The sequence below is a fragment of the Podarcis bocagei genome (assembly GCF_964188305.1).
Source record: "Podarcis bocagei genome assembly, chromosome: 10".
Lineage (NCBI taxonomy): Eukaryota > Metazoa > Chordata > Lepidosauria > Squamata > Lacertidae > Podarcis > Podarcis bocagei.
The window spans coordinates 17,950,446-17,960,946 of NC_138135.1; the positions used below are offsets into that span (position 1 = coordinate 17,950,446).

The 10,501-nt window shown below is 42.2% G+C and overlaps 1 long non-coding RNA gene across 1 annotated transcript; it reads left to right on the forward strand.

Moving 5' to 3' along the window:
* Positions 1–7,796: 7,796 nt before the first annotated feature.
* On the forward strand, positions 7,797–9,888 carry LOC308595931. The gene is made up of 2 exons (XR_014012229.1): positions 7,797–7,850; positions 9,764–9,888. It is a non-coding gene; the product is annotated as an uncharacterized lncRNA (long non-coding RNA).
* The last annotated feature ends 613 nt before the right edge of the window (positions 9,889–10,501 follow it).

Below are 10,501 nucleotides of genomic sequence, written 5' to 3' on the forward strand. Positions count from 1 at the left end.
TTAAATGCTAATGTACCTACTTGCACATTTATTGAAATAATACACATAGCGCAGCATAAGTATCCCTCAAAATTCTCACTTCTCCAGATTTTGAAATGCAGTTCTCTAGCCAAGGAACGTGTACAAAATTGCATAAACGAAGGTGAAAAGCATATCTTAATGAAAATAACATGCAAAAATGCATTACATTAGGGGAAATTGCTTTGCAAAAAAGTGCATATTAAGGAAAATTGCATACACAGATGCATATATGGGGGGGGGGTGAACTCATGAAAATGCTTGTGAATTTTCAGTAGACCTTTTTTTAATTAACCCCCCCCCCCCAGCAAAGTGATGTGGAAATGTGAATGACTGGATTTAAGATTGGAGAAATGAGAAACTGTATGAAATGGAAATTGACAGATTAGCACATCCCTAGAGGGAACCCTGGACTTCTGCCCCAGAAGTCCTACCCAGACAAGACCAGTGGCTGAAGGCCGATCCTTGTGAGACGCTGCAGAATCTCAGCTCCTGTGACCGATAAATTAATTAGTTCCAACAGTACCATGGGAATTCCTTCTGGCTAACCACAAATGGACTGGGATTTGTGGGCAATCAGTTCTAAAGTGAATGTATTAGGAAATAAGAAACAGCATTGTTCCATTTCAAGACTCGGCAACACATTCCCTAATCGCTTGGGCTGCTGAGAGTGAGACACCTCTGCTTTTCAACATGCAGAGATGCTCAGGCTCTGACCATACTTGATCCTAACTGCCTGTGTCCATTCAAGGCGATAAGCATATCAAAGTGATAGCTCCAAGTGTTCCTCGCACATTAAGACGAGTCATATGTTAAGCAATGTAGGCAAAGAGAAACAATGGCAAAATGCAGTTGTCCTAACAGTCCATCTGTTTCCTTTTCCCTGCAGAGCATCTTTCTTTCTTTCTTTCTCCTCCCCCTCCTGGTTCCTTTCCAGGTGCCCCCTTACCTTATGTAACACTCCTTTTTTTTACTGGCGGTTCATGCTGTGACCCTGTCAGAATCGCTACAGCAGGGGTGACCTCGGTAATGACCATCTAGCGCCTGCCAAGCTAAGTTGGTCAGTGTTAGCTGATTAAACTTTTAACAACATCCCCTGTGCGATAAAGGGCAAAATGACAACTTTGCCCATCGTCAAGGTGTCTGTATAATAAACTAATTAGTAAACCACACAGTCTGTGGAGCTTTTAATGAGTGCTATCGTCTGGCCTCTGTAATAAAAACCCAGCCTGCCCCCTTTTGGGATTCAATTAAGGAACAGACTGTCATATGCTTGGCCTAGCTGATCAATGAATCCATTCCGACCTTTGTCGGAGATGTTTGCAAGGTCACCCGGCATCAGTGAGGGAAGCCAGCTCAGGAGTGGGGAGACATACCCAGCAGCACCTGCCAGGCACCAGGATGTGTCGTTAATGTCTTCTTGGTCATTTGGCATCAGCAGAAGTTTCTCTCACTCAAAGGTTAGCTGAAAGAGAAGGCCGTGATGAAATCTATTTGTATTTCACAACTGGAAGCGTCCTTCTGTTATTTAATCATTAATCCTTTAATATCTGCCTTTTGCAAACCTGCGTGGGATGGGCCGCAAGACTTTACAACCCTGTGTGTTATCTTCAGAACATATTTACCGATCTATATAGCTTTTCAATGAGTATAGGTCAACTCTGATCACTGGAGTGGATTGCACTGAGTACTCTGCTCTCAAGAAAGCCTTTTATTAAAGGGTAGGCAACTGATGCAAAGGAACACCTGTTCATAATGTGTGATGTGGCTTTCAACTGAGTTAACACCATCATGGGAGTAACTCTGTACATTCTCCTCCGAGTAGTCGTGGCTCTCCAAGGGAACAGGAATCATAGCATTGTAGAATTGGAAAGAGTTCCATGGCTCATCTAGTCCAACCACCTGCAATGAAGGAACTCGACTAGATCAAACATGACAGATGGCCATCCAAGCTCTGCTTAAAAACCACCAAGGAAGGAGAGCCCCCCCCCCACCTCTCATGGGAGTCTGTTCCACTGTCAAACAGCTCTTACCGTTAGAAAGTTCTTCCTGATGTTTAGTCAGAATTCCTTTTCTTGTACCTTGAATTCATTGGTTTGGGTCCAGCCCAGCTACTTAAGATCTTACCTGAGATACCAGTGATTTGAACCCAGTGATATGCTACACATGTCTTGTGCCCACTGAGCTGAGACCCTACCCCAAAATGCAATCTTACACACACAGATGTCTATCGTCAAGTGAAGAGATGCATGCAACACCTCTGGGGCGGTTAAAAGGTAAAAGTAAAGGGACCCCTGACCATTAGGTCCAGCTGTGACTGACTCTGGGGTTGCGGCACTCATCTCACTTTTTGGCCAAGGGAGCTGGTGTACAGCTTCCGGGGCATGTGGCCAGCATGACTAAGCCACTTCTGGCGAACCAGAGCAGCACACGGAAATGCCGTTTACCTTCCCGCCAGAGTGGTACCTATTTATCTACTTGCACTTTGACATGCTTTTGAACTGCTAGGTTGGCAGGAGCTGGGACTGAGCAACGGGAGCTCACCCCATTGCGGGGATTCGAACCGCCAACCTTCTGAGCGGCAAGTCCTAGGCTCTGTGGTTTAACCCACAGCACGGTTATGTCTTCATAAAAAACTTTGTATAGTAATGGGCAATATGGACTTTCTGGTAAATTTCATTATTAACCCAAAGCTTCCACTGGGAACCATTTCCTGTGGACCTGGCAAGCTGATTTCCTTCTGTAGGCTTGGTTTGCTTGATGCCAGTGCTTCTCAACAGTAAATGAAAAATACTTAAAATTGCTGTGCTGTTTATACAAGACAGAGATGGCACAGAACTTTGGGGTGCACATGGCAGAGCCCGCAATTATTTCAAGTATGTCTTTTATTTTTAAAAAATGCACACCAGATGCTTGCTTCTTTTCGATGATCAAAGCAGAGAAGTTTGATCCCAGCCATTATAATTAGGGCTGTGCCAAAACCTTTCTCTCCCCCCAGACACAGGAACACAACAGCTGAACGGTACACTCATAAATTCACATGTAACATTCAAGTGTACACTCTGAGTATATAACAGCTGAGTGTACAAGAAATCAACAAGTGGACACTCAAAGACTTGTACATGTGTAGACAACTCACACTTGTGCTCAATGCAACATGTGAACAAGCCTAAGGCCTCAGCTTTGTTATGAGGTTGTTGCGAGGAAAAAACTGGGTGGGAAGCCACTGTACGCCATCCTTATGTCCTTGGAATAAGGAGTTGGATCTAACTGTAATAAATGAAGAAATAAATACATCACTGTGTAGCAGCTTAAATTGATCCCTACAATTGGGACTCAGGTTGATGAACATATATTTATGAGGATAAACACATACACTTGTCATTTCAGTGGGGAAAGAGTGCTTTATAAGAGATTATTTTCCTAATCAGAGGCTTTATATACAATTCTGTTGTAGCTTCTTGAAGATTTACTATTGACAGGGAAATTATTTCCATCATTTGACGCCTAAGCTGTTTCTGTGGAGGTGGGGAACTCTTTGGGGGAGCTCAATCTACCGACCCCATGCTAAACACATAAAATAAGGAAGTTGCAGAAAGCAAAGGGAAAACTCACTGGAAATATGGTGCACGCATGCTAGGATTTATGCAGGATTACAATTCCTTTGAAATATTCATTAATACATTTTCATGGGTATATAAAGTTAGCATTAGGGCTGCAGTGAATTTTTGAAGGGGAACATTTTGGGCACAAAAAGAAACATTTCAAAGGTGCATGCTCTAGTTATCTCCTTCTTGGACTACTGCAATGCACTGTACGTGGGGCTACCTTTGAAGGTGACCCGGAAACTACAACTAATCCAGAATGCGGCAGCCAGACTGGTGACGGGGATTGGCCACCGAGACCACATAACACCAGTCTTGAAAGACCTACATTGGCTCCCAGTATGTTTCCGAGCACAATTTGAAGCCCTAAATAGCCTCGGCCCAGTATACCTGAAGGAGAGTCTCCACCCCCATTGTTCTGCCCAGACACTGAGGTCCAGCTCTGAAGGTCTTGTGGAGGTTCCCTCACTGCAGGGGGAACCAGGCAGAGGGCATTCTTGGTAGTCACACCTGCCCTGTAGAACGCCCTCCCATCAGATGTCAAGGAAATAAACAACTATCTAGCTTTTAGAAGACATCTGAAGGCAGCCCTGTTTAGGGAAGTTTTTAATGTTTGATTTTTTTTATTGTATTTTTAATATTTTGTTGGAAAATGCCCAGAGTGGCTGGGGAAATCCAGCCAGATGGGTGGGGTATAAATTATTATTATTATTATTATTATTATTATTATTATTATTATTATTATTAAATATTTATTGAATTTTCCATTTTAACATTCCAATCAAAACACATCATATATTCCGAATTATACAAATTATTCAATAATTAAACAATCCAAATATTATGCCAAATTATAAATTTTTCTGGGAGACTTCACCATGCTCTGAGGTCGGAGGGGATCTGATCATCTCCTACTTCTACTGCTTCTCCTATTCATTTCTGATGGTTCCCATAATTAATTTTGATGTTAATCCTCATTATTTTCCACAGCCTCTGAGTTCTTCCAACAAGCGAGATACATCAAACAATATATTTCTGTGTGGTTTTATGTCTAGGATTCCCCTGTATAGGTTCGCAGCATCTCTTCACAAGCTGGTATTTCTGCCAAATCAGTCCAAGAATCCTCCCATTACATGCAGATGCCCAATCCATTCTGTCCAGATAAAATCCAATCAAGGCATCCACCCATACTTTCCCCAAACCAGTTGTCATTCAAACATTAGCCTTTCCAGGGAAGGGTCTTAGTTAAAAATACAAACATAGAATATTGATGACTCACCTCCCCCTATACACTTTAACAACCAACTGGTCTGCACTTCTGTTCATGATGGCGGCCAATTAAAACTGCGTCACAAATCCCGGGCATTGGTATTTATTGATATAATATGGGTTTAATAATTATCAACTGTGTGAAGACAGCAATTATTTTAAACAGAAAACTAAGGATTTTGACTTTTGGCTTGTTGGGAAAAGATTTCCTGGTTTGATTTACGATATTAGCATAGAAGCAACATTTTGTTAACAGCTGGAGAGATGCCAAAGAACTCTATTATTCTTATTCTTATTCTTATTCTTATTCTTATTGAAAATGGTAACTTTTTGAAATCTTTTTTTGGGGGGATGGGGTAGGTGCCTGTTAGCTGCCTTTCCTGGCAGCTACATTAATGTTTTTAGCATTAGTGACATCACAGAACTTGCAGTTCACTTTCAAGGTTCACAATACTCACTGCAAAGTGAACATCATGACCCCCAAATTCTTCTCTAGTTTGCACTTCTCATCCAAATAAGCCACCTTTCTTTTGACAAACCCAACCCACTTCCCTTTCCTGGTTGACCAATTCCAAGCTACAGGGAAGAAGAAATGGTCTTACTCTTCTCTTCTCGGTTTTGAGGAAATGCTCAGTTTGCTTCCAGTGCAAACCAATCCAAGATCAGCCATTACTAACTGACACAAAGGTGTCTGAAAGTTTACTGCCCTCTTACTGTCCATGTGGCCCCAGTCAATAAGGAGACATGTAGTCAGCATTACAGCCAAATCAGATTAAACTACAGAGCAATCCTACAGAGTCAATTCGGCATAAGGGTAAAATGTCCTGCTCCAAATAGCCCAGCTGCTTCATGAGGAATTTTGTGGGTGCTCAGGCACCCAGGGCCAGTGTTGGATTTACATATAAGCTAAACAAGCTATAGCTTAGGGCCCCACTCTCTTGTCCCCCCCCCAAAAAAAAAATAGAGGGGGGGGGAATGGATGTACATTTTCATGAAGGAGGAGACTCTTGAGAGTCCTATGGACTGCAAGAAGATCAAACCTATCCATTCTGAAGGAAATCAGCCCTGAGTGCTCCCTGGAAGGACAGATAGTGAAGCTGAGGCTCCAGTACTTTGGCCACCTCATGAGAAGAGAAGACTCCCTGGAAAAGACCCTGATGTTGGGAAAGATTGAGGGCACAAGGAGAAGGGGACGACAGAGGACGAGATTGGTTGGACAGTGTTCTCGAAGCTACAAACATGAGTCTGACCACACTACGGGAGTCAGTGGAAAACAAGAGTGCCTGGCGTGCTCTGGTCCATGGGGTCACAAAGAGTCGGACACGACTAAACAACTAAACAACAACAACATTTCCAAAATATAAGATAAGTTCAATGATTACTTTGATAAAATACATATTTTGTTACATGCAAATGGCTTCAGATACCTACTAGGTCCATAAATTACCATATAGCATATATTCAACACACAAAAACAGCGAGAATTTGTTGTTGACAAAGGAGAGCTGGACATAGAAAAGGCCCCATTACCTTTATTGGCTATGGGACTCATCAAACCTAAATCCGGCACTGCCCAGGACCCCAGGTAGTTGGCACCTATGCCCTCAAGAGTCACACAATCATGTCACTATCCTCAGTATTGAATTCCAGATTGTAAGCGCCTTGGGGCGTGGACCTGATTTCATATGCCGAAAGGCACCATGCAAGTTGGCAGCTGTTCTCGGTCAAGGATGGTGGCCCATTTTCTGACGACACTGATGGAGGAAACTAACACATCCCTCCCTCCCTTTTTTCGGGTCTTGAGGAGCTCCTGACTTGCTTTCAACACAGTTGCACAAGGCCTTCATCTTATTTGTCAATGTTTGGTATTAAACTAAAAAGGTATTAATCTTTCCAAATGACCTTTTCTCCTTCATTTTCTACTGGTAAATGGATGCTGCATCTTCTTGTAAGGTGCTGCAAGGCAAGACACTGCCACATTCAAACATACACTTTTATCCAGTTAATCATTATGCATTACTGACTTTCATCAATGTTCAGAGCCTTAATTCCAAGATTATTTATTTCCCTTACCCTGGTGCTCCCACTTCCTTATGGCAAACTAAGAATGTGTGTGTGTGTATGTATGTGCACACACACACACATGCACGCGCACACACACACACAGAGCAGGATAATTAGAAAAGAAACCTATTACCCGGGCTTATAATTAGGGACTAACATATTAAATGACCTTTACCATTTACCTTAAGCCCTGGATTTCGAGAAAACCAGCAAAGTTATGAATGCCATATTAGTAATCTTTAATCTTTATTACTGCTGTGGACAGAATTTTAATGATTTTTTAAATAGGCAGCGGTCACTAGCATATCCCTATTAAAATAAAAAAAAATCTCATAAAAAATTAAATGGATTAAGACTTCAAATGTACCATCATCAAAAGTATTATCTAATTATGGAGTTCAGTGAACAGGCCAAGTGAAATGGTTGGTAATATTAGTTACTTACCACATGGGAATGATCAGGATTTATGCACAAATAGATTCTGCTGCTGTTGCAACATAGTAATTAAGAATTTGTCAGGGAAATTTGACCCTCTAGGGTAGAAATTACTTTGTAAAATAAGAATGGCAGAGCAACCAGTCTCCTTGCTGCATATAATTTAACTTGATTATTTATACATCAAAGGGAGTCAGCACTGGCTGCGGTATAATATTTAAGTAGAGGGATATTAGAGGAAGAGGCATCTAGTGAAATCTCTCTCCCCCCCTCCCCACAACCCTCCAAATCTCCGTGAGAAAATAGAGGAAATTTTCATAAAGCATTTCATTTTGCATATAAATTGGTGCCTCGATTGTGCCTGTGAATTTACTGCTGTCAAATTTAATTTTTCTTTAATTCTTCAGGCCCCAGATGTGGAAGGCTCTGTGTGGAGGCTGCAATTTTCAATGCTTACAGGTAGCACCCCAATCGATAATGTCTCTTTATGAGAAATTACCGTTAATGTTATTGAGTATGCATTTGGCTTTATAGGATAATAAGGTAATATGAAATGCCAATTCATTCATTAGAAGGGAGCTAAGTGCTTAAATGAAATGGGTGACAGGTCTGGAGGGGGAATGAGGGAGGAAGGAGAGAGAGAGAGAGAGAGAGAGAGAGAGAGAGAGAGACCATAACAAAAGAGGTAGTCATGGGCAGGAAGTCAGGAATGGATTTCAAATGACCTAAGAACCCCCCAGCCACCCCAATGATTTTAAGCCGTATATTTGCATTGGCTTTCGGTAAGCAATATGCATTTGGAGATTAAGTTGTTGGAGCGTTCACAGGTCAGGAAGCTGTTCAGGCTGAAAGTGGGATCTGATCTTTCAAAGGGACAGCAAAGCCTATTGGAGCCAGGCCAGAACTGTGGGCAAGCAGATCTCGTATGGGCACTCTCTGGCCTTGCAATCAATTGGTGGAACTGGCAGGGCCAGGCATTGGCATCTCCCAGTGCTTTTTTTCTTTAAAAAAAAAGTTTAGAGAAGGGGTATGCAACCTAAGGCCCGGGGGCCGAATATGGCCCAATTGCCTTCTCAGTCTGGCCTGCAGACAGTCTGGGAATCAGTGTGTTTTTACATGAGCAGAATGTGTGCTTTTATTTAAAATGCATCTCTGGGTTATTTTGGGGGCCTGCCTGGTGTTTTTACATGAGCAGAATGTGTGCTTTTATTTAAAATGCACCTCTGGGTTATTTGTGGGGCACTACAATGCAACAGTAACCACTTTCTGTAACTATCCAATCACTGAACGTCGCTTTCAATTCCTTATTTGCATATGTGGGCCTGAGTGAAAACTATCTACAGTATCCCCCTGCTGGCCCAGGGTGAGAACTTCAGTACATAACACTTTCCAACATTTATTTGTTAGTGTGTGATTTTCTTTTTTGTACATCTACCAAAGAATAAAATAAAATAAAATCAGGATTAAGGGGTTTCTCGGGACGGGGGGAATATGTGCTGTGTCCCATTGGTAAAGTAGTGGTGGTGCTCGCCCTTCTTCTGACAGGAAATGCTTGGGGTGGTGGTGGACAAAAATAGGAGGTTGGGGAGGGTCAGTTGAGGGGAGTCCTTGTTTTCATCTGAGGAAAGTTAGAGGGTGTGGCTGTCACTGCTGGTTCACCTCTGCTCTCTGAGCATCCGAGCAGCAACAAGAGAGAGAGGAGGCAGAACAACATCCTCCACTTGCCTTTTCAATTTTGCACCAAATACAGACACACAGACAGAAACACACCCACACCCCACTGGGCCTAATCTGGAGGTTTCCTGTGCCTGATACAAAGACTTGGTCCAGGAAGACCTATATGCACCATTTGATGGAAAGGTGCGGTCCAAACCAAACAAACAAATATGCAAATGAGCATTGCTGCAATGGAGATTTATTTGCTGGAGATGTACATTTCTATCCAGATTCAGGGTCCAGATGGCTGGGTACCAGCAGAGGCAAGAGGCAGTTTACCCCAATTTGCACCGAGAAATTCCCTTTGCTGGGTGCTATCCTTCATCTTCTGATTTCTGGAACAGGCCTTTTCTGTTGTGAAATTTGGTGCATTGTGATTTTGGGCACATGAAACAGACATTCCTTAAATACAAATCTCCCCCATACCCTGTGCATAATGCAAAATGTTAGATTTGAGGCAACATGGATTTAGTATCTTTCTGCCATAAAAAAAAAAAGATAGAGCTGTTTGGCTAGTTCCGTCAACTTTTCCTTACTAACAAGAGTGCACTTGAACTTAGACTGAAGAGCCGTCTTCACTAATAAATGAAGGTATTTGTGTATGAAGAAAGTATTGTTATTTATAATTCATTATACTTCTCTTTAAAAATTTACAGTTGGGGAGCAGAATCGATATCTTTTGATGCACCAATCATACACTGTTGGCTCTACAGAGAGAAAGCAAGGATGATGACTATGATTGATGATGATGTTAATAAAGGTAATGAGTTGTTACCGGGAACTGATACAGTTGTGATGGCTAAACGCAAGAGGCAGTGTCTGGGCAAGAAGATTCCTCTTAACAATTCTGGGGAGATAGTCACGTAAACAGATCTGGCTTCCCCATCTCAAGACTAGCGACCTGTATACATGATGCATGGAAGAGTCAGCCAACGAGAGCAGGAATAGACCTGTCTGCACCTTGCGCTAAGGTGGTGGGGTTTGAATTCACTTGCTATTATTGAACTGTAATGAACTGCAGGGTTGATCTCATTTCCGCAGAAGCCAAAGGCTGCAATCAGACAGCACTTTACTCCATTTCCCCAATGTTTTCATACCTGAGGATTTCCACTTTTTTTGCGATCTTCCACATGACAATAAAAAGCCACTTCTGGAAATCTAGTGGAAGTTTAGCACCCATTTCTAGCTCAATTCCTTCTGGAGGGGGAATCTACTTGGAAAATTCCAGGACAAAATTTGGGGTGCTAAGAGAATATTATTATTTTTTAGTCCCAAAATCATTACTTACGGTGCTGAGAAAAAAGTCATTCCCAGTAAGTCCCCACGGGTGGATATTGAGGAGAATTTGTACTGGGAATGACTTTTTTCTCACCACCGTAAGTAATGATTTTGGG